A 20,356-nucleotide genomic window follows, 5' to 3' on the forward strand; every position below is an offset into this window, starting at 1 on the left:
GATTGCCCACTGGAAACTAAGCCAAGACTCTATTTTATAGAAACCCCAAAGCAACCATTACTTAGTAAGAGAAAGTGGGTTTTCAACTGCCATGAAATCAGAATGTTTTCGTAGTCTCTACACCCATCATGTCTTCCAGTCATAAAAGAGACCTTTTAAGAGTCCACAAAGCACACAGTACTAATGGATGGAACTATTGTTTTGATTCCTTTGATCTCTCTGTTTCCCAGTGTTAATTTTTAATTTGAATGACAGCAATTCAGAACAACCTTCAAGTTCGTGTGACCCAGCCAGGGAAGTTATCAAAAAATATAAAAGACTGAAAGTAGATTTGCTTGAGGTAAATGCAGCTATGTGTTTAAAGAGTTTATTTATATAGAAGTTGAGAGGCTTTAGGAAAAAGAAAAACAAACAAACAAAAAAACAACCAATGAAACAAACAAAAAAGTCAGGGGTTTCCGTTTTGGTTTTAAGAATCTGACAATACCTCTCATGAATTTTTAAGGATCGCAATACCAAACAAAATCAAGAGATGGCAGCATTGGTAAAGCATCTCACCGCTCGGCCAGACGTCAAGACTGTTTCACTGGTGCTGAAACCCTAACCTCAAAAATTGTTATGATTAAGCATTCGCTGTCGTTTTGCAGACCTTGTTTACGAGTGGTACAAATGTGGACTGGGAAAAAGAAAAAAAAAAAAAGAAAAAGAAAGAAAGAGGGCGTAACTACTCTTCTTACTGGAACACAGGCCAGCTTTCAAAGCTTTCAAAGACTGGAACTGCCAGGCATGTTACTATCACATGTATAATTAAGATTAGGAACTGTTTGCCTTACCGTAGGTCCCCAATGTGCTGGTCAGAACTACATCTACCTGCAGCGATGCTGCAAAAGCATATATTAAAAGGCAGTGCCTGCCAAATAAATTTACAATGTAAATTAGGACACATAGAATGAAAATCCACTAAATCACTGAAAATGAGAGAAGTGCAAAGATAACACAGAAAAATCACTCTACATATGATAGTCGACCCTCGTACATATGACTTGTAGCAACGTGAAGATGCACAATGAAAAAAAACTTAAAAATAGTATTTTATTTAAAAATATCTCTAGTTATCTCTTCAGCGTCTCCAGCATTTTTAAGAGAAATCAGAAATGGGTCTCATTTCTGAAACAACCTCATAGACACCTGGGCCAAAGAGCATGGCATTGAGTGGGTATGTCACATCCCCTGGCATGCACCACCCTCTGGGAAAACTGAACAATACAGTTGGCTGCTAAAGACTGAGCGCAATGGGTGCTGGGACCTTCAAACATTGGGATACATATTCAGCAAAAGCTACCTTGTTAGTCAATACTAGGGGACCTACCAATCAAGCTGGCCCTGCCCAATCAAAACTTCCACACACTGTAGAAGGGGATAAAGTCCCCATAGTGCCATGAAGAATACATTAGGGAAGACAGTGTAGGTTAATCCTGCTTTGGGCAAAGGCAAACCCACCCATGGGACTACTTTTGCTCAAGGAACTGGGTGCACTTGGTGGGTAATGCAGAAGGATGGGGCAGTCTTATGTGTATTTCAAGGGGATTTGATTTTAGGTGAGAATTGTATGACGTTAATTGCTACATAATACTGTATGTCATTACTACTATGGTTGCTACATGTCATATCAAGGGTATTACAGGAAGAATCATGTTTATTAATGAATTAACTTCTATGAAACCAAGCTAAGTGTAGGGATGATGGAACCACAATTGGCTTCAACGACTAGCAAACAGCAACTTTCTCAAGATCAACATCTTCAACCCACAGACCAGGGGCATGGACTGCACCAGATACATCAGCTACAAGCTTTGGATGCAGCAGTGACCTGACCCGAGCTGGCTTTGGTGCCCAGTAACTTCACATAACACACCACCTCTCCTGTCCTGAGTGACCACAATAACAGGTGGAGCACAATGTCATGGACTAAATGAACTCAATAGACACTGGTATTTTGCAGAGGTGGTCAACAGACCAAGGGAATGATATCTGTATGTTATATCAAAGGATGAGAAGGGTTGTAGTGGGCAATGAGAGTGTATTGGATAGTGTGAGACCTAAGTATCATGTAAATGACACAGAATTAGGGGTGGATACTGTCCTGGTTTTGGCTGGGATGAATTAATTTTCTTTCAAGTAGCTGTGTTTTAATATGAGAAGAATACTAATAATACACTTGTATTTTGGTTGTTGCTGGGTGGTGAAGACCTTTTTCAGCTTTTTGTCTTTCTTTAGTGTCATGACATACAAACTTCTAGTAAGAAAGAAATTAACTTTCATTTAATCCTCTTTCCTCAAGTATTTTTAGAGAGAAAGCCGAAGCAAATATTACTTTGGCATGGTTTGGATTGAAGATGAACATAATTTCAGGGAAGAATCTCCACTAAGGATAAGCTTGTGGTGTAAATCCAAGTTGGAGTCCACCGAAAAGGCAATGTCATCCTACCAGTGACTCAGGACACTGCTTCTTGTTTTGACTATGCAGCCAGTATGTCACCTTCATTGTCATAAGTAACAATGAAAATGATCAACAACATTTCCTCTTTTGATAGTCAATGTATAACACAGATGAGATGAACCCGAAAATTATGAAGCAAAGGATGAGTGGCTCTCACATTCAGCAACATAAATCAATCTGGTGGGCAAATGATTTACAGCCTTGCACATGAGAACATCAATAAAGTGCCCTTAAGGTGCTCCGTTGACTCTCAGACTGAAGATCCCAGGTGATCTTGCAGGGCTGGGTGCAGACCCTGTTGTCTGTCTTCCCACCTCCCCCTGCTCACCAAGATGGTTGGAAAGACACTTAGAGCACAGTCTGTGCTCTTACAGTCACCAAAGCAATAAATCAGGGCAGGGTTCAGTAAAGCAGACAGCAATTGAGACAAAGACACTCCATCATCTAACAGACAAGCTTCACTGGATGCACAGGATACAACTACACAACACCAAGTAAAGACACTGTTCTGTAAACAAGGCCTCACTAATCCCAGCTAGCAGATAACCCAGCAGCCTTGGGGACCTGGAGATGGTATACTGCAGCGATCCATGCATATGTAGCTCCTTTATATTCAGTGTTCATGGGTCCTTTTTGTTCCTTCTGATATTTTTCCCAGTTCTTCTGAGTCTTCTAATGCCTTCCCCTACTTCAGCACTTGGTTTTCTTCCCTCTTTTCTAAATCCTTACAAAGACACTTCCTTCAGCTTACCTCCTTCCATCTTGCTTACAAGCTTTGAAATCACACAACAGCAGCTCTTCTTCTTTCCAGTTTATTTTGCTGGTACAGTTCTGTATTACTTAGGCCAACTACTGCAGATGCCAACTACAGGCTGCACTGGCTACATTAGAACTGCATGTGTAATGATTCTCTGTCACTGTTTCTTTCACTTGAAATACAGTGCTGCAGAAATGGTTTTGTAGCATGTTATGGTTTAGCCACAGCCAGCAACTAAGTATCACACAGCCGCTCACTCACTTCTCTCCCACACAGTGGGATGGTGTGGAGAATCAGAAGGAAAAAGGAAAAAAAAAAAGGTAAAACTTGTGGGACTTGTGGGTTGGGAGAAAAACCCTTTAACAGGACAGCAAAGAGAAGAGATAAACAACAACAATAACAAGAAGAAAAGAATATACAAAGCGAGGGATACACAATGTGATCGCACACCACCCAGAAACTGATGCCCAGCCTGCTCCCAAGCAGTAATTCCAACCCTAGCCAGCTCCCCCCAGTTTATCTACTGAACATGATACCATATAGTATTGAATATCCCTGTGGCTAGTTTGGGCCAGCTGTTCTGGCTGTGGCCCCTTTCAGCTTCCTATGAAAATTAATTCTATCCCAGCCAAAGCCAGGACACAGCACTATATCTGCTTCTGCATGTATTTTTCAGCTGACACTATACTGACCACCTTGAGGATTTAAAAGTATTTCAAGACATTTGAGGATGACAGTATCGCATTTAGGAATCAAAAGAGAGATGATGCAGCAAGATCCCATGCCAAATTCTGGCTATCCTCTATACCTACGTTTCCATGAGTATTATCAAGCTTTATTGTAGGGATTCAAATTCTTGGAGGGATTCAAACCCTGTGCCAATTTCTGTAACCATGGCAAATGACAGTGAATTCTCAAACCTAGATTAAATAAATCATAGGCATAAAGAACAAAGGTAAATCCACATATCTGCATGGGGGAAAACCAAACCAAACCAAACCAAAACAGAACAAAAGAAAGCACACATAAATTTACACATGTGAATTCTGATCTAGCAGTCTTTCTTAATTAAATATTAATTTCAAATCTATTATTTTTAATGTGCTAATACATTTCAGAGTTTCTTATGCACTTAATTATATATTTCTTACACACATGTAAATTGTTTGGCAAATACACAGAACCAAAGTGGTAGAGGTGCATTTGGCAGCAAGAATCTCCTGTAGATTCTGCTGAAACAACTTCGATCTATAGCTGTGGCCAGCTCTCTCAGCCAGCTGCCAAAGCTTCAGGTTTTACAGATCCCTAATAGATCAAGACACTTCTGAAGCCTGCAGGCACAGTCTGTCTGGATCTCCATTAGATCCTTAGAAGCTTGCCAAGATTATATACCCAGCAGCTGTTACAATTAATCAATTTATCCAAACAGAAAGAGTGTGGTTCCCAGGCAATCGGGTTTTTGCTGAAAAAAGAAAGGTGTGTGGGTGCAAAAAGCAGACTAATTAATTCTGTTGAAAATCAGCTTTCCATCAAGTTATCAATACTTTGTAAAATCAGTAGCAGTACTACCAACATTAGCACATAATGAGTTTTGTAACTCCTTTTTAACTTAAACTGACTCTTAAATGAACATCAAAGAATAATCCTGTTCACCTCCCTGCCTGGCTCCAGACACTTCTTCCCGTTGCTGTCCTTGAGCTGGCATTACTGTGTGCACTCCTCACAGTGAGGAAAACTAGGCTAGCAAAAGAAAAATCAGCTTTCAAGCAGTGTGGTTCCCTGAAGCAAGTCATCACACAGCCAGGAGCATGCAAGTCACACAAGGGAAGTGGTGGGAAGAAGTGGCAGGAGACAGCAGGAGAAGGAAAGCCAGCCTGCTCTTTTCAACAGTAGCCAGTACTTCTGCCAGATTCAAATAACAGTGTAACAACAGTCTAAACCACTTTGAACAAAGGAGGGAAGCTGGTTTCAGGAACATTTATTTTCTTTCAGATGTCCAGAGTAGAACATTTGCATGCTAAAGGCAAAGCATTTAATTATAACAAATTGTGGAAACAACGCATGTTAGAAAATCTCCCAGTTCTGTCAGAGTAGGAAATTTGAGCAAGTTTAATGAGCCAAAAAGTTTGAAGAGTTATCACAAGACAGTAATAGAATTGTAGAATGGTTCCAACCTCCTTGCTATGGGCAGGGACACTTTTCATTACACCAGGTTGCTCCATCCAACCTGGCCTTGAACACTTCCAGGGATGGGGCATCCTCAGCTTCTCTGGGCAGTCTGTTCCAGTGCCTCACCACCCTCGTGGTGAAGAATTTCTTCCTATCTCTAATCTAAATCTACCCTATTTCAGTTTAAAGCCATTACAATCCAGGACAACAAAACTTATTTTACAAACAACTTTCCTAAAGGGCTCTGACTAATTTACCAATACACTTGAATTTTCTAAGAATATGCATTCTGCATTCAGAGTAAATGCTGGTGTACTCTTAGTTAAAAGTACAGTTGCTGAATGCTTGTTTTGCTTTTTAAACTGAAATGTAGGAACAGAATTGTTTGAATTTTCATTACATTTCTTCTATACTGTATATTCTGTAAAGTAATTCTTTAAAGCTTTTTTATGTTGATTATATTTTCCTTTGCCTTCTAAATAATAAAATAATCCCAATAGCTACTTTCTTATAACTCAGACTCTGGCATTCCTTGTGCATCTCTATAGTTCTGCCCTTTTCTCTCCTGAATGCATCAATACCAATCACTAAAACAAAACAACAACCACAAAGTAGATTTGCAGTTGAAGGACAGATTTCTGCTTAAGACTAGAAGACTCTTCTGAAATAAGCCTGTGTTTAGTTTCCATATTTTAAAAACTGGGGAAAGGAGATGGTATAGTGGTGGCAGGAAGTCAACATAGCTGCTATACAAGTGAATACAGCTCACTGATACATTGAGACATGCAACTAATTGGAATCTTTTGGGCTACAGGATACTCACATTCTTCTGCAGCCCATAAATGAACCTAAATTGGAAGGTCTGTTTGTCTTAGTCTAAATAGCACGATTTATCTACAAAAGCTTCACAACTAGACACAATTAGCTGTCCTGTCCACAGAAAATCACTAACTAGACTCTCGGTGTGCTGACGGTGGTGCCTCCAGGGTCCAGAGAGAGGTCTGTGGAAGTCTGGACTTAACTGGCAGTTTCCATGGATAGTGGCTGAGATGGATTTCAAGGGCAGAAAGTGATGGGAATGAAATGGTGGCTAAAACTTCTGATAGGAAACTATAAGGATACAGAAGAAACAGGCTTGGCATTGTGCAGTAGGTCATGAATGCAACTGAGATGAATTACCAAAACGGGGACTATTGGGTAGCCCCAAGTGAGTACTGCATTTGGGGAGTAACAGGTACTGTCAGAACTAGACCAGGAAGATTATCATCTGAGTATTCCTCAGTTTATTCCCAGGTTCTTCATTATACAAAACAAATTAGTTCTCTTCTGTTGTTCTTGTTACATACATTTTATCTATATGACTCATTAAAGCAAAAGGTAAAAACTGGCAACCTGCAGTGTATTATGTCAATACTAAGCCTTTAAAAGGTGGAAGAATTCAATTCACAATACCAAAAATGTCAAATTCCCTTAAACTGACTGACTCCACCTCTTCTCCCTGTCACCACCTCTTCAGAAATGCAACCCCTGCTTGGCTCCACTATTCCTGGCATCATTCCAGTGTGCTGAGCTTGACTGAAAGTGAGCACTCCTCTGAGCAAATTTCTATGGCTCATTTTCAGAGATATGGCAAGATTTATGTTTTCATTTCAAGTCTGCAGAGGTGAATTTTTTTAACAGATAAATATTTCTTTAACCCTTCAATACACTGAAACAAGTATGTACACATAAAATCTATTTTGCTCAGCCACATATTCACTTTAAGTTCTTTGTACATGGCCAAAAGCCAAACAAAGACTTCCCTACCCAAAACTCCACAAAAATCTAGAAAAAAAAAAAAATAACTGCCATTGACCAGGAGAGGGAGACAAATGAAAACAGCCAAAATCGGGACTGTTGGTGCTCATCCTAACTGAGGCACAATGCACTATAAGGAATCTTTTCAAGTCTTGTTTCAAAGAGGGCAGGCGGGTCATGCCTGTTACAAAATAACCTGTATTCAGTTACAAGGTAATGGTTTTATGCTTCCCTGAATGTTTCTACTTTTTTCCTTTTTCTTCCCCTTCCCCTGATCCCTGTAGTTACAGATAAAAATCCAAACCTTTTCCCTCAAGTATTTCAGAGACAGTCCTACCTGTCTTTCCCAAGGAAATTAGGGAGAGCGCAAGGACACAGGGCAGGCAGGTAGAGCAGACTTTCCCTTTGTTGGCCTCCCAGAGCCAGACCCAGCCATGCCAGCATCTGAAAGCCATAAATATAGTGTGAAAACGAGGCAATACTTTTGATTCTATGAAAAGCGTGAGAATGCAAATATTTTCTGCTGGCATGAGGGCTGGAGGCAATGGATATGGTGGGGGGAAGGGGAAGCAGTGCTTTATATAAAGGGGCTAGTCCCTTTTAGCAGAGGCAGTTGTTTGCAGACAGTCTCCTGTGAGATAACAGTGAGACTTTTTTTTCCTTATTCTCTTAAATCTTTTCTGTTTTAAGGCTAGACAGGAACTACCTGCTTTGAAAAGCAGCATTCTTCTACTCCTGGAGCAGGGAGTCTTTGAAATGGATACCTAAAATGCAGCAAAACTGCACACCACCATGGTGTAATCAATTCCACCAAATCCACTTTCTAATGTGTGCGCATGTGCATGCGCATGTTTGCACATGTACATAAACTTCCCCCAAGGTCATTGCTGTGAGTAGAAGTGTTTCCTTCAACAGGCAGTGAGGGCAGTGTGTGAATAGCCTTCTGTAAAACACTCTGCAGCTGGTGAAGGGAGTGTGCACGCTCTGGATGGAAAACTGGAAGGGGAGAGGTCAACAGGCGTGATGGCTGGGCTGCCACTCAGCAGCACTGCCAGCAAACAGGAAAAATATGTCAACAGAAACCTCATGAAGTTCAACAACAACAACAAAAAAACAAATGTGAAGTCTTGTACCTGGAACAGAAAAACCTCACGAGTCTGTAGAGCTTAGGGGATCAAGTATAAAGAAGTTTTCCAAAAAAGGACCTGTGACTCCTGATAGGCATGAAGTTAAACATGGCTCAGCAGTGCACTTCTGCAGAAATCAAGGCCAACTACTGAGCTGCACTAGCCAGAAGCAAGATTCAAGAGAATTGTTATTTCCCTCTATTCAGCATGTTCAGAACTACACCGCTCCAAAGTAATATGTCCTGTTTGTTCTCCCCAGTACTAGACAAGTATTTGCAAGCTAGAGCAAGCCCAGTCCAGGGCCACCAAGATAGTTTTGGGACTAAACTGGCTAAGGTAGGTGGAAGGATACAAAATGTGGCAAATAATATTGCAATATTGTAGCAAGAATGGAACACTCTATAGGAGGTCAAGGTGATTTCATGTTAGAGAAATACTGGTTAAATTTACTTACATTTTGTCCCAATGGTTCTGTCAGGCTTGCTTGCAATTACACTGAAGTGATTCCAGTTAGCAAGTGCTCCTCAGATTTCCTGGGTTCATAGTTTTGTTTCAAGACCTTCTGGTAGATGTGGGGTTTTTTTAGTTTTGGGTATAGTTGGTGGTGATTTTTTGGTAGGTTTCAGGAGCTGACACTAACTGGTCTATCCACCTTCCCATCTCTGTGAGTCATTAGGATATACTGACAGTCTTTTGTGTTTGAATAAGTTGTCTGTAGAAGAATGCAGATTTTGATGACCTGTTAATCTAGATGCCATCAAAATATGACATTTTATAGCCATTTTTTCTGCCATTCCTTCTGGTGCCACCACACCCATTCACTCCCCATTAATATTAACCTTAACGTTTTCGTCCTCTACAAGACAGCTATGTTTCTTTAAACCGGAAAGGTGGCCATAGGGGAATCAGATTGCTGCCTTGACCTACCTATAGATAGTTACAGACTAAACAGAACTGCACTTTTGTTGGGGGAAGTGTTAAGTAGGTATAAGGGAAAAAATCTTCATAGCAATGATGCTGAAATATTGGGGTAAGTTGTCTAGACAGGACACAAAACTACTATCTTTGGAGACATCAAAAATGTGTCTGGGCAATGCTGGGAGCTGCCTGACTGACATAGAAAACTGGCATTTTTGGCAGGAGCGGGCCAGAGGATCATGGCGCCAGATGACCTCCAAAGGTCCTTTCCAACTTCAGTCATTCTGTGATTTCACAACGGAGTCCCATACTAAGTGCAGGTGTCCTGGCGTTGGCAGCGGGGACTGCAGGGCTGGTGTCTGTGAGAAAAGGCCACTGTACCAGGCACATTCAGTTCCAAATGGCTCCATCAGAGGAGAAGGAGGACGAGGAGATGATCCATGAAAGAGCAGATGCTCCCTGCAACCTGTGAGGACCCATGCCACAGAAGATGAAAAGTGTGAGGTGAAATGAGAAACTGCTATGTCCTGAGCCTAACACTCCCCCTTGTCCCACTCTTCCTCGCTGAAGGAACTGAGTGTAACCTGCAGCAGTAAGCAGGTTGGGTAGCCATCTGGAGAGAAGGAGCAAAGTGAGTTTGGGAAATGGAGGAGGAAAGGAGATTTCCCAAGTTTTTTTGTCTGTCACTTTGTTTCCCAGTAGCCAAATCAGTACTTTTACACATATATAAATTGGCAATAAATTAAGTTACTTTTCCCAAGGTGAGCCTGTTTTGCCTGCAATGGTAATTTGTAAGTGATACCCCTGACTTTATCTCGACCCAAGAGCTCCCTCATTCCTGTTCTTCCTGTTCTCTCCACCACTCCATTGTGTACAGGGTGCAAGCAAGCAGCTGAGTGAGTGCCCGACTGCCAGGGAGGGCAACACATCACAACCATTTTTGACATGAGGATGGCCAGCTAGTTCCATGTGTAAGATCTTTTCTTCCTACTTTCCTTGGGGAATCTCTACTTTTTGCAAACATTTGTCACAACATACCAATCAGATTACTTGTGCCTGTTGTCTGTGCCATCCTTAAAGTCAAAGAAGTTGTATACATATTCTTACATCCAGATGTGGATGCAAATGGCATGCACCTAATTGAGAAGTCTTTATATCTACAGTACCCATACTCCTAAAGATAATTAATATTTTACTTCCAGAGATTGAGGTGGAGATACACATCATCATATGTGGTTGCCTCTTCTCACTAAGGAGGAACTGTTCAGGAACAGCTTGACAGTATCAGTGAGAGAAATGAACCATTTGCTGTCACAGACAGTGTTGTTTATCCCTCTGCCACACCCCACTTGTGTAACAGACCTGCTCCAGAGTTGGCCACAGCATTTTGCTGGACTCTTCAGTGAGCCAGCTCAACTCATGGATCTTGGAAAACACTCCCCTTGGAGACTCTACCATGTTAATGAACTAAATTGGCTCAGTGAGGTGTCCGACAAATGCCAGACCTAGGAACTTCTTCAGCAGCAGCCAGCTGCTAGGTCTACTCAGCAGAATCATCAAAGCCCGGGAGGAAAGTGGCAAACATATACCTATCCTTCTCCCTTGAGGTTGTGGGAAACAACCCCCTGAGGTGCGTAGGGTCGCTACCTCAATGCCTTCAGAAGCATGGAGGTCTGAAAAAAAATTTTTCACTAAAACTACCAAAAATGCAGCAAAGCGGGCTAAAGCCCAAGCACACACACCACCCCAGACTGGCAAAACAAACCCATGCCTGACAGAAACACTCAGCCACAGAGACACCGTGCCAGCCACCGGCTCCAAGCGGCAGAGAGGAATCCTGCAGCACCCACAGGGCAAGGCGTGCTGGCTGCCTTCTGCTCCCGATGCTGCTGGAGGAAATCGCTCCACAGAGGGCAGTCAAACCTCTGAGCCACATCCTCTCCAAACTGGAGTCCGGGTGGTTTAATCTGTAAGAACAGGGGAAGGGCTAAAAAAATTTAAAAATAAAATTTAAAAAAGCATTGTTCTCTGTGTTTATGGGGTGACAAAGCCAAGGTGTGCTTATCTTCCTGGTGACTGCGTGGGCCAGCCAGCAGAGGGTAACACCCAGGTTTGTCTCCTGTACTGACAGGCAGTGGGTGAAGGGGGGACCTCTCTCTGACACGAGGGTGGTAGGCAGCAGAGCTGTGTTGCTGTTGCAGGGCTGTGATGAGAAGGGACAGAGCAATTGGGGTCCCATGTCTTTGGGGGGTGCACATGTGCCAGGGCGGGAGCAAGAATCCCAGTCTGGGCAGGGAAGGGGCTGTGTCCCCAGCTGCACACGCTTGCGGGGGCTTGTGCGGCCCTGGGGCAACCGTGTGCACTGCACACAGGTGACTCTGACCGGTAGTGTGCCCCTTCCCTAAGTGGAAGGAAATAAAAAAATCTGCCAAACACGCAGTATTTCCCTAATTGTGGAGGAAAGGGAACTGTGAGTAGGGCGCCAGGGCAGAGCGGCAACACGCCAATTAGATTCAAGGGCAGCAGCACTGCCCGCAAACGTGGGGGGTGTCAGCGTGCAGTGCTCTGCCGGGAGGACACGGGGTTCGGCAGCACCCCGCTGGCCACCCAAGCACAGCAGGAGCCGCGGTGGGGAGGACAGGCTGACGGTTTTCTGAGAGAAAGGCCGGGGGACGTGAGAAAGAGGAGCAGGAGGAGGAGCAGGGCAAGGGGGAGGGGGGGAGCAGGCGCTGTTCCGGGCCAGCAGGTCCGGCCTGAGCCAGTTCGAGCCGGTTTGCGCCAGTTGGGGCTATGGAAGGAGACAACAGCCGCTGAAGACACCGCCTGCATCCGGGCGGGCGGTACTCTCCGGACTGGATCACGCAGAACCCTCGGAGCGGGGTTCCGCGCCACGTCCCCCCGCGCAGTCGCCGCTGGCAGCGGCCGCTCTAGGCACGCCGCTGCCTGGAGCTGCCTCTAGGCGGGAATCCATCCCTGTGTTTCTGTCTCGCCCCGCGCGGCCTCAGGCTGCCGGAGGGGCAGGGAGGCCTCCGGTGTCAGGTTTCAACCGGAGCGGCGGGTTGTGCGGCCGGTGGGGGAGGGGATCGGTGGGGGATGGAGCCTCAGGGCTGGGCTCGGCCTCTACGGGCTGCCCGCTGCCCGGGCCTGTTCCCCAGCTGCCCCGGGCACCCGCGCAGTCGTTGCCCGTCAAACAGCCGAGTCACCCCCAGGGGTGCTGCCCCGAAGCCCCAGTGCGGGCTCCTGCCGTGTGCAGCCTGCTCCTGCCCGGCGGAAAACCCAGAAAACGGGCAGGCCCGGCCCTGGAGAGCGGGCTGTGGGGCAGCGCCTCTGAGGGAGCCCGGGCTGGGAAGCCTTTGGTTCACTGGTCACACGTGTAGAAAGGAGCTTGGCTTTTCCCGGTAACCCTTAAGCGCTGGGGTTTTTTTGGACTATTGTGAATTCTTCCTGGAAATACCTGTCCAACCACACCTTTTTTTCTGCTTTGCACTGTATTTGCAAATACACAAATACTGCATTTGAAGCACAAAAAGGCATCTGAGCCGTTTTGCAGGGGAAATGGCAAATCTCCCCTGAAATCCATGTGCTGTTTTCTCTCCCATGGCTGATACAATCTCGTTGTTGAGGTGTTGGTCACTGCAGCACAGAGCCACAGGCTCCTGCCTTTCTTTGCGAAATGATTTTATCTTTTATTTAAGTGCCTAGGAGAAGGCACTTCTTTATTTTTTCTCAGTTTAAATTACCCTTTTATTACATTGTACCTTCTAGATAAATTTTGAATAGCCACTTGCAGCCTAGTAAGTCAATCAGCTTTTAACGAATGGTATAGTTGTCACTTGTACCCATTACTTGAGTGGAGATGTGCAATTGCAACGAATGCAATTTCTGCTCTTTGTGTTCTTTTATTCTTCCTGTCACACCAGACTGGGAACAGCCATGTAAACTGGCTCCTGGTGTTTCAGCCTAAGGGCTAACACAATCATCTCATCTTCGTACTGAACAGGGAAACAACAGCCTTGTCCCCTTTATATTAGATCAGATCACTCCATGTGTCCTTCATCTCTTTATAAGCATTCATCTGCTTCTACCCTGTTTCCCAAAAAATAAGACAGGGTTTAATATTAATTTTTGCTTCAAAGCCTATTACTTTTTTACGTGTATGGCCACTATTGACTTTTTTAATGAACTGTGACGAGGAGGGGTTTTTTTGAGTAGGGCTTATATTTTGAGCATTCTCAAAAATCCTGAAAAATTATGCTAGGGCTTATTTTTGGGGAAACAGGATAGTTCCAGTCTTTCACCTCTGCTCCTCTTACTGGGCTTTATTGTTCTCCAGATAACCCTGATAAAAATAAGGCTTTCCCTGTCCATCAGTGGTTTTACCACCTTTTTTTCTTTTGGCCCTCGGGATAGCCGTGTCACTTTTTCACCATTGGCACAGCATTGGGAGAGGTGGGAATGGTAGTGCAGACAAGGTGCTCCCTTGCTTAGTTATCTGATCCATTTAGAGTGCAAACAGACCCATTTAGACAGGGTATTGATAAAAGTGCTTGTGGCCCCACAGATTTTGCCTACAGCAAGTATTCTCTCAAGTCTTACCAGCTGCTCTTATAACTCCAAAGCAGTCACAGGAGCTATGCTAGCTCAGGCAGAAGCTAGAGGTGTAGGAAGACATAGGAACTATATTTTGTTCTTCAAAAGCCCAAAGGAGTTGGCATATGCCAACATGGACAAATCGTATTTTTGTAAGCGCTAAATATGGACAGAACCACGGGGGCAAATGTGTTAATGTTTCAGCTCAGTATGCTTAGTACTTGGGGTAAAAGAGATACATCAGTTGCTCACATCCTTTTTTTCTTCCAAGGAGATATGCAAGTAAATATAGCTAGCAGCAGGTATTCTTCCTCCTTGACCTGAAAGGAAGTGAAGCAAGAGAGCAATTTAGTGTTTATATTGGTTGCTACAGTGCAGCCATCTCTGGCTGGTTGAGCAAGCCAGTTGTGCTGCACTCCTCAAATAGTCTATATTGTCAAAGGATGGGGATGGGTCCCATCTTGTACTGTGGAATTAAAACTATATTGAAATGTATGGGACAACTTGTTCTCCTGGTATTAGGTCGTCTAAGTATATATATATTTTTTTTCCCTATTATAATAAATGTGTTCCTGTGTCCCATCAGAGTAAGAAAAAGATAAAAAAACCAAATGTTCCTGTTTCTTTGGTTCTGTGGATATTGTGTCTTGAAATATTAATGCAACTGAGAAAGACCTGATTATCCATGACACTGATGCAGGAACCATAAACTTGCTACAGACAGATTTTTTTATCCATGCTTACTTGGAAAGTGTGGCTTGATGAGCAAGCATTTTCTTGGAAAGCATGTGTCTCTTAAATATTGTTGAATTTGTGTTGTTTTAGTCAGTGTTGCTATGTTAATTTTGTCGTGTTTGAAGTGTATTGCACTTTTATTAAAAAAAAAAAAAAAGTTTCTAAATTATAAACCAGCATAGCATTTTTCTCTCCTCTTTTATCTAAAATGTCTCTCCCAGTGTGTTTATTTGTTACAACATACTGGTGTTCCAGGGAGACACTCGTAATTCTAAGAATGCATGTGAGATACTACAAGTGAGTCAAACATTAAGCAGATTATTTTAGTCATTTGCATATTTCAGATGTCTTGGTTAATACATTGGGTGGTAAGCTTATGTTCTTGCACTTTTAAGACACAACATTATATCACCTATGCCACAGATCCTTTTATAGGGTAGGCATGAAAGCAATCGGTTCACACAGCATGAGAATGAAGTTAAGGGAGTTGCTGAAGGTCACTGCAAGTCGAGTCATGCACAGGACATCAATCATCTGGCAGCTAACCACTAGACTATACTACTCTTCTCAAATTACTGGGGTTTACATTTTTAAATAAAATTGAGTTGCCACTCCTCTTTCACCTATCTGCAAAGGCTAGAATTGCAGATTCCTGCAGGAACAACGGACAATACTAAAGGCATCTAAAGTATTGTCGGATGTTCAGTGAAATATTTTGCTTTTGTTGCTTTCATCCACTGCTTCCTTGGCAACAACAAACTTTGAATATGGTCCTGACAGTTAAATGAAAGAGAAATGCAGTCTTTTCAGTGTAAATACTACATATATAAGCATACTGTAAATAGTTGTTTAGTATAGTTGAATGCTATAAATGGAATTTGATGGTTTAGTCCTCAATTCGCCTGATGTTTTTTTAATAGAATATAAAACAGGAGGACTAACAACGTGTTCTTTCAGATGACGTTGGTTCATCTTCGTTCTCATCACTGGAATGGATGTTTGAATCTCATGTCTTGACTAAACTTAAATTTGTGTGATTAAGGCTGGTCAGCTCGATATTCCTCTTGCCTTACCCTAAGCTGTTGTGTTGTGTTTCATACCATGTGTGTGCAGAATTACAGAGATACTTTGTTCTGCCCCAAACTTGGCTGAATTTTAACCATGCAGACAGATCGCTTTAGGGTAACCAGAGGTGACTGTCCTCACACCCATTCTCTCCTTTTTACAGCAGGGGAAAAAAAGCAAAGTGCCTATGTCCGTCCTCTCAGAAGGTTTGCCTGCCTCAGTCTTCCATTTTCCTTCTCTGCTGACAACACAGATTATGTGAAAACTCAAGAGATACTTAGTCATGCAAAAGTGGCACATCTGTTGGTAGCAGGATGTTAAGATGTGTGAAGCCCTTTCAAATTATCCGTCAAACTTGCATAAAGGTAACCTACCTCAGTTAGTTTTCCTCGCATATCTTATTATAGGGGCTGTATCTCTTGTATTTCAGGGCAGGAACATCTTCTGGTCTTGTGCCTCAAAATGCACCTTATTGGTAGAAAATAAGCTCAAAAATATGCAACAGCAAGATACAAATTAAAGTCTGTAGTTAAACTTCGTGTATCAGTGATGGAACTAAGATTTTGAGGAAGACGGAGATAAAACAGAGTTAAAGCAGGGAAGTTTGGTACCTACACTTTATACCTGAGGATACCTGGACACAAATACCAAAAGGAAGAAATTAAGAAGCCACCAAATGTTGTAGAGCCCTATACCTGGCCATAGTTTCAGCTAATGCAAATTTTAACTTTAAAAGTCAATTCATGGTCAGTCTTCTCCACACAGTTATGCATATGCATCCAGTTTCTCCCCCGGTGCCCTCTCCAAGACAAAAACACTTATTAGATGTGGATTTGAGGTATAATACTGCGTTGGGTTGAGAAAGAGGATTAGTTCAGGAGTGTATGTAGAAGGCTGCAGATTTAAGATTAGCTTACTCTCAAAAACTTCTTCAGGACTAATAGCAAAGATGAATGGAAAATGAAAATGTCTTTTTAAGGAATCCACTAAACTGAGACATGGAGATTAGAACTGGATGTGTTTGCCAACAAATCTATACCAATAATCTGGGAAGCAATGAATAACAATTATTTAGGTGTTGTTTTGTTTTTTGTTTTGTTTTTTTTTCCTATTTGTATTGGTGATTCAGTCTTACAAGAAGGACTTAAGAGCACCACCTGTTGTTAGAGTTGACTGCACTTCCTATGGTAAACCTATTGCCAATTGCAAAACATTTCACCAAAAATTAACCATTCAGGCTAAAACTTTGCAGCTGTTTGGCTGGTGTTTGCATTTCTTTTGATTACATTTTAATTTATTTGGGAAATTGCAGTCAAAAACATTCATCTATTTCCAATAAATAGGAAAAAGAAGAGACTGTTTTCCTCTGTTAAGACATTCTGATATCCTCTACATTAGGAAGCTCCAGAGTAACTTGACATTTTGGAGAGAAATGGCCTTTATGATGGGGATGTGTTTTTTGCTGTTCCTATGAAGCTCTGCACACATTAGGCAAGTTAAAGCCATTTTAAAAAACAGGATTTTTATGCTTTCAGCAAGCATCCTAGGCAGTCCTTGCCTCAGAAATGTGCTGATCAGGATGCTTGGAGCAGGACATCAGGTGGATGTAGACAGGCTGGCAAAGGAGGTAAGGAGTAGGGAGTTAATGAACTGCTACTGACCAGTGAGATAAATAGTGGTCTCACCAATACATTAATCACATTTCTTGCATCCACATCAGGCATACTACAGCCAAGGACTGAGCGTGGTTGTTGCTCATAACTCTGACATGTTTGTGAACTGGACTATGGCCAAAAACCAGGACTAAACCAAGATGCATGTCTTGGTTACTCTCCAGCCTGTTGATGCCCAAAAGTGTAAAGAAAAGACTTAATTTAAATGCAAAAAGGGACAGGAACTAGGTATGGGAGGTAGAAAGACATGAGGCATCCCAGGGATACAAATAGGAGAGCAGAAGGCAACAGAGAAAGCAGAGACTGTGATTTAATATGGCAATACAGTAGACTGGCTGGTCAAGAAAATTAGGTGGAGAACTGAGGAAGAAGTGGAGTCTGGAGTTCTTGAGCTGTTGGGCCTAGCCTTATACAGGGATAATATATGCTATGAAAGTAAAAGGGGTATGAAATCATCTGTCTTGGATCTTGGAGGAGATTGGAACTGTCTTGGGAGGAAAAATGGTAGAAAATTGGCATGATTCAGGCAAGAAAGTATGGGCTAGAAACAGAGGTAAGAGAGAGCAAGGAGTCAGTGTGAAAAGACTGAAGCAGAAAGGGTCTGTTTCAAGGGAAACAGGCAGAGGAGTTCAATAGGAGCTACTAGATTTGTTTAAGATCTAGAATAAAACTCATGACTTCTCCATCTCCCCAGTCCTCTGACGTAAGCAAATAGTAGTGAAATCCACTTGCAAAAGCATGGCGTTCTGCATAGCAGATGAAAACATGCTACCTCAGCTATTTCCTTGCTAGCGCAAGTCACAAAGTCTCTAATTTGGTCTTGTCCAGGACAGAAGTGTCAACCCGACATCATGTGATTGAGTTTCTAGGGAAGAGGAAGAAAACAGGTCATTTTTTTCCATTTTCTATTAAAAATTACTGATTAAAATCTCTGTTTAAGCCATTGTTAAGGCTGCAAAATCATGTATTTGCTCCAAAAATAACAGAATGAAGGTTGCCAGCACAACTGTCATTTATCCTGTTCTTCCAGTAAGCTTTATGGTCATTCAAAAGACCTTTGCCATATGCAGTGTACACAGAATCACAGAATGTTAGGGATTGGAAGGGATCTTGAAAGATCAGCTAGTCCAATCCCCCTGCACAGTGTTGTCGGAATAAATCAAGACTATACAATAAAAGAAGCATCCACAGAACCTCTGGATTTCTTGCTGAAAACAGAAGTTGTGTGGTAGGTCACCATTGTAGTCTGAGTATTGCTCACAGTTTTTAACAGTTTACACCTCTGAGAAGTCTCTAGATTTGTTATTAAGTTGGGCCTTGGCTAACAGCTTTTCTTGGTTTTAATTGTAAACAAGCCTGATTCATGTTTTTGATGTTTGGACTCAGCTTTTAACGTACTGGTGATACAAAGAAATGTGGTCTCTTTGATGGTTATTTTCTTTATGACATCTGAAGAGTACATTGTCGTCTTCTGGGACATCGTGATCCTGGCTGGTCACCACCTGTTTGACATTTTCTTTCCTTCCTCCATCTTCTTATATGCTTTTTGTTAAGCATATAAAATAAACCAAATTATCTGTTATTGTAGCATTCAGGAAATGCTTTGCATCTTGTTAGTGTTGAGAATTAAAATACAGACAACAGGATATATTTATAGGATGAGTAATTGCTTGTTTGTGTTATTCTGTTTTCATTTTCTATTGCAATTTATAGAGAAAAAACCTATGTTAGAACTTTACATGTAGTTCTTTGATTCTAGTTTAGCTTTATTTAACAGCTAGGGTAGAAAGATTTTCACTTATTCACTTGCTTTAGGGAATTCTAATTATCTTCCACCGGAAAAGGGAGTGTAATGTCCTTCAGGATAAGGGAGACTAGAAGTAGTCTGGCTTCAAAGCAAGTTTACTATTGCTCTAAAATTCTCCACATTTTTCAGAGTAACAGTTTCCTCTCCACTTTGGGTTCTTGATCACAGCAATGAAAACCTTGACAAATAATCTATTTAGAGATGTCCTGGTTTCAATTGAGATAAAGTTAATTTTCTTCCTACTGGCTGATACAGTGTTGTGTTTTGGATATGGTATGAGAAGAATGTTGATAACACACTGATGTTTTAGTTTTTTTGCTAAGTAGCACTTATACTAAGTCAAAGACTTTACAGCTTCCCATACTCTGCTAGCAGGGAAATGCACAAGCAGCTGGGAGGGGGCACAGCCAGGACAGCGGACCCGACCTGGCCAAAGGGCTATTCCATACCTTATAACATCATGCTCAGTAGATAAACTGGGGGGGGAGCTGGCCAGGGGGCTGAGATTGCTGCTTGGGGACAGGCTACGTATTGGTCAGCAGGTGGTAAGCAATTGCACTGTGCATAACTCAATATTCTTGTTGTTGTTATAATATCCTCCTTTGCTGTCCTCTTAAACTGTCTTTGTCTCAACCCACAAGTTTTACTTTTTTTTTTTTATTCTTCCCATCCCACCAAGTGAGGAGGAGTGAGCTCTGTGGTGCTTGGTTGCCAACTGAGGTTAAACCATGATAACAGAATAAAATGTTTTCTTCTCCCCTCTTGGTGAGTCAAACAGAAAAATAAACACAGGTAATTTTGCTTAGAGCATTTCAAAATACATTCTACTGAGATTAAACATGGCAAATTCTCAAGGCTTAATGTGGAAAACTTAGACACTTAAATACTTCAAAAAGTCCCATGTATAAAAGTTTGTTATAATGAGAACAATTTTGAACTCTCAATTTTGATGCACTCACAAGTGTCTGCTGCAATACAGGTAATCATATCTAATGAATAATGGAGACTAGACTGTTGGGGTTTGGTTTTGTTTTTGTTTTTTTGTATGTGGGTTTGGTTTTTTTTTTTCCTCCCGAAACATCTGTAAAACTCCCGTTAATGTTTTCTGACAATAGGATAGAGTTATTGCAGAGACTTATGGGGTCGGTAGTCTCCTCTGTAACCATCTAGCCTGCAGCTGGTATTGTCTGGGGGTCTCTCTTAGTTACCTGAAAGGGA

At 42.2% G+C, this 20,356-nt stretch overlaps 1 long non-coding RNA gene across 1 annotated transcript; it reads left to right on the forward strand.

Annotated features, from left to right (window-relative positions):
- Positions 1-11,742: 11,742 nt before the first annotated feature.
- Positions 11,743-17,768, forward strand: LOC110362894 (uncharacterized). Its single transcript, XR_010468818.1, has 3 exons — positions 11,743-12,307; positions 15,822-16,023; positions 17,194-17,768. It is a non-coding gene; the product is annotated as an uncharacterized LOC110362894 (long non-coding RNA).
- The last annotated feature ends 2,588 nt before the right edge of the window (positions 17,769-20,356 follow it).

Source organism: Columba livia, chromosome 1 (assembly GCF_036013475.1).
Source record: "Columba livia isolate bColLiv1 breed racing homer chromosome 1, bColLiv1.pat.W.v2, whole genome shotgun sequence".
NCBI lineage: Eukaryota > Metazoa > Chordata > Aves > Columbiformes > Columbidae > Columba > Columba livia.